The following is a 4,166-nucleotide window of genomic DNA, read 5'->3' on the forward strand; positions in this document are numbered from 1 at the left end:
GCCAATCGCGTTGAGCCACCACAGCTCCATAAAAAGCTGTAGATAACGTCTATGCAAAAATACAATTCTGAGGTTATTTTTAGAATACTGCAACCATCTAAATAACATAAATAAACAAAAGTCGAAGTCGCATTTTTTTTCCCTTAGGGCTGAAAATAGCTAGGCCTGCCATAACTGTCACTTTTCTTCCATCACCAGCAGCTCTGGCGCTTATTAGGAAGTAAAGCCAAGATGTATCCACAGTGCATTGTGGGAGATTGCATCAGCGCTTGCGGAATCCCAGGCATATTAGGTCCTGTAACGGGCTAACTGGTGTTTTCAAGGGAACAATAGAGCTGTTACATCTGTATCTGTTTCAAAATTAATTTTTAAATGCCAGTAAAAGCTGAATTTCCCCCAGGGCTGCTGAATACATGATTCTCAGGGAAAGGTAGATGGTCTTAAGGCTGATAACCGTCAGTTGTGCGCAGCGGAGAGAAAGAGAAAGAACGCCTGTCCTGCCAGCCTTGGAGGCGAGCTGTCAGGGATAATAGCTGGAAACAGGCCGGCTCAGGATCTTGTTCCAGAGAAGAGTTACCACAATTTTGCATTTACGCACCGTCCTCTGCTGTTCTCTTTCCACTTACTGCTCATGTAACAACCCACAAACATCAGCAGCTTCATTTAACAATTGTGGTCAAGGAATCTGGGCAGCTGCGAATAGCGACGGCGTGTCGGTCTGCAGAGAAAATGTCTCTAAAGAGGCGAGGTAACGTATTATATCCCATTGTCTCTGAGCAGTGTAACTTCATCAGAGGTGTGCCGCGCGGCCAATTAAAATGTTTCACAGCGTCAGCTTGACAGCAACACGAGCCAGACGTCGCCATGCACGTAGTCTCTCTGATTGCTTTACAGCGCTTGATACACATGCAGATGGAGCCCGCTGATTATTCTTTTCACATGGTGGTTCCCATGACTATGTAAGCAAAGTGAGCAATTAATGTGCGAAATCAGTGAGAAGCGCAAATAGGTGTTAAATGGTTAAATTAATAGGTGTGCGAAACAAATAATTTACATTTAGACATGGATGTTTACCATTTGACTTACACACGTAAAAATGTTTTACCTCTTAAAGGATCCAGTACCTTTGACATTTGACACGCCCATGGCGTGTGAAACACACTAAAAAACTTCACCCGGTGCCAAAAAAATGTGCGCAACATAAAGAGGTGACACAAAAATGCGCAACGAGTGTACGCAAGCCCTCTAAAATCAGAGTGCCTTGCCCTGAATTCCCCGGGGCGTTTGGCTCCAGATGGGGTTAAGGGTACTTACACTTGGTCCATCTGGCTGAAACCAAGCGGACCCCTTTCTCTGGAGGGTCTGCCGAAACAGACCCACCCAAGTACTAGGTGGGGCTCCCCTGAAGGGAGACCCCATGAGAGAGGGCAAACTAAGCCAGAAGGCCATGTCCATCCCCTCCCAAGACTTTCAGGGCTGACCCGAGGACCTACACCCTACCAGTCACACAGTGCAACAAACCGTGTACAAAAAAATACAAAAACGTGACAAACAAAGGGAATGAATAAAAAGTGGGGGAGAAGGAAGTAGAGGAAAGTGAAAAGGTGGCCATTGTGCAATAAAATGGCCAGGACCTCCAGCCAGGAATAAAAAATTCCTCCGGTCCCAGCCAAAAGGCCCAGCCCAGGAGGCAGGTGCTAAAAAAAGCGTGTACTGGTGACCGTGGTGCCACAAATCAGAGTGACCCTCACTCATAGTGATTTTATGGCACCCCTAGACTGCCACTCCAGGGGCACATACACCATAGGCTTACTAGTTCCTATCCGACCCCGGATCAATGCAGCCCTCCGTCCCCGTCAGATAGAGAGACAGGTTTTCTCAGGGAGAGACGCTCTTTCTGTACGGCCTCCACTGATACTTCCCCCCAATCCGGTAGATTTGCATGGCCCTACCCCGACCTCAAAGGGCGGTACCAACTTCTCCACCAGATTACCGACAGGGACAGCACCCACACCAACACCAGACAGAAAAGACCCAGCCAAAAGGCCAGACCCGATGCAGCACACATGCTCACCAGAAGCACCCTTCCGGACAGCTCAGACTCGACCATGGCTGGCCCCCAACGTCTGTCAGGGCGCAACAGGCATGAATCCCTACCGAAACCGCCCTTCCGGGTGCAATGACACCATTGGATTTGACACTGCCCTCCCCACACTTGGGAGTAGCATTAGCGCTGGCAACTGATAAGAACAGATACTACACTTGATCTTAGCCAAAAGGCAGAGAAGTTGTCCTTGACAGGTACCACAGCCAGGTCCTGGACATCTACTGCAGTGGCAGCACAGTTTGGTCAAGAACGCACCCCTAACCCGCTGATGTCATCATTCTGATCACTGTGCTCTCTCCCCCTGTCAATATGTTCTCTGTCAAAAATGTAGATGATATCCACTTGCTGACTGTAATAGCTATATATATATCATTGAAGATATCAGCCATAACCACTGTACCGTTTTTCTTTTGCTGCAGGCTCTCTCTTTTTCTTAAACGGCTCCACCGGTGTTTCTCGGGCTTACAGTTTCCGCTGGTTCGTCGGAGAAAGAATCCAACGGTGTGGCCGGCTGCTCCCATAGTCGTTCAAAAAGTTAACACTCTTGGAGGACTGGAGATACGTCACTTCCGGTCAGGCTGGAAAAAAATGTTTTTTAAAGGTAAAGAAGAGATTTGGGGCCTTTTTGACCCCCAGATCTCTTCATAAAGAGGGCCTGTCATTCTTATTTCTATTACAAGAGATGTTTACACAAAAAAAAAAAAAAAAAATGAAAGTAAAGGAACAGTGTAAAAATAAAAAATGAAAGAAATAATAAATATCTTTTTTTAAAGCGCCCCCATTCCTCTGTACTCGTGCGCAAAAACGAACGTAAACGTAAGTCGTGCACGCATATGTAAATGCTATTCGAACCACACATGTGAGGTATCACCTTGAACATTAGAATGGGTGCAATAATTCTAGTGCTAGATCTCCTCTGTAACGCTAAACAGGTTAGCTGTAAAGGCATTTAAAGTGTTGCCTATGGAGATTTTTAAGTACCGTAGTTTGTCGCCAATCTGCAAGTGTGCGCAATTTTAAAGTGCAACATATTACTGTAGGTATCTATTTAATAAGCGTAACATCATGTTTCACATTATACAAAAAAATAGGGTAACTAGGGTTACTAAGTGTATTTTTTCCCCAAAAATGTAGTTTGCAAAACTGCTGCGCAAAAACCTTGTGACATAAAAAAATTGCAAAGCTTTCCATTTTATTCCCTAAGGACTCTGCTAAAAAAAAAAGGGAAAATGTTTTGGGGTTTTAAAGTGGAGGTTCACCCGGAAATAACAATTTTTAACCTTAGATTGAGGCTCATTTTGTCTAGGGGAATCGGGTAGTTTTTTTAAAATCGAAGCAGTACTTACCGTTTTAGAGAGCGATCTTATCCGCCGCTTCTGGGTATGGCCTGCGGGACTGGGCGTTCCTATTTGATTGTCAGTCTTCCGACAGGCTTCCGACGGTCGCATCCATCGCGTCACGATTTTCCGAAAGTAGACGAACGTCAGTGCGCCGGCGCCGTATAGAGCCGCACCGATGTTCGGCTTCTTTCGGCTACTCGTGACGCGATGGATGCGACCGTCGGAAGCCTTTCGGAAGCCCGTCAATCAAATAGAAACGCCCAGTCCCGAAGACCATACCCAGAAGCGGCGGAGAAGATCGCTCTCTAAAATGGTAAGAACAGCTTTGATTTTAAAAAAACTAGCCGATTCCCCTAGACAAAATGAGCATCAATCTAAGGATAACATTTTTTTTTAGGGTGAACTCTCGCTTTAAGTAATTTTCTAGAAAAAAATACCGAAACTTGTAAACAATATGTTGACTTTTAGCAGTTAAAACAGGCAGTGAGGAGGCCAATAGGACAGCTTCCCCAGTGACCCAAAAAAACATAGAGGTGTTGCAGAGTACGATTGCTGGGTGCAGCAGAGTCAATTAAGATCAGACGTTGTGGAGTAACAGGAACTGGCTTCTTTATTGGAACATAAACACAATAGCAAAGATGTCACCTCACATGGTAAGAAACACAGACAGGAAAGAGAAACCAACAAGTATAGCACAATGTACAGGAAATACAACACAT

The 4,166-nt window shown here is 45.4% G+C and overlaps 1 pseudogene; it reads right to left on the reverse strand.

Moving 5' to 3' along the window:
• Window positions 1-2,187: 2,187 nt before the first annotated feature.
• LOC120914677 lies at window positions 2,188-2,292 on the reverse strand (annotated as a pseudogene).
• Window positions 2,293-4,166: the final 1,874 nt, after the last annotated feature.

Source organism: Rana temporaria, chromosome 9 (genome assembly GCF_905171775.1).
Source record: "Rana temporaria chromosome 9, aRanTem1.1, whole genome shotgun sequence".
NCBI lineage: Eukaryota > Metazoa > Chordata > Amphibia > Anura > Ranidae > Rana > Rana temporaria.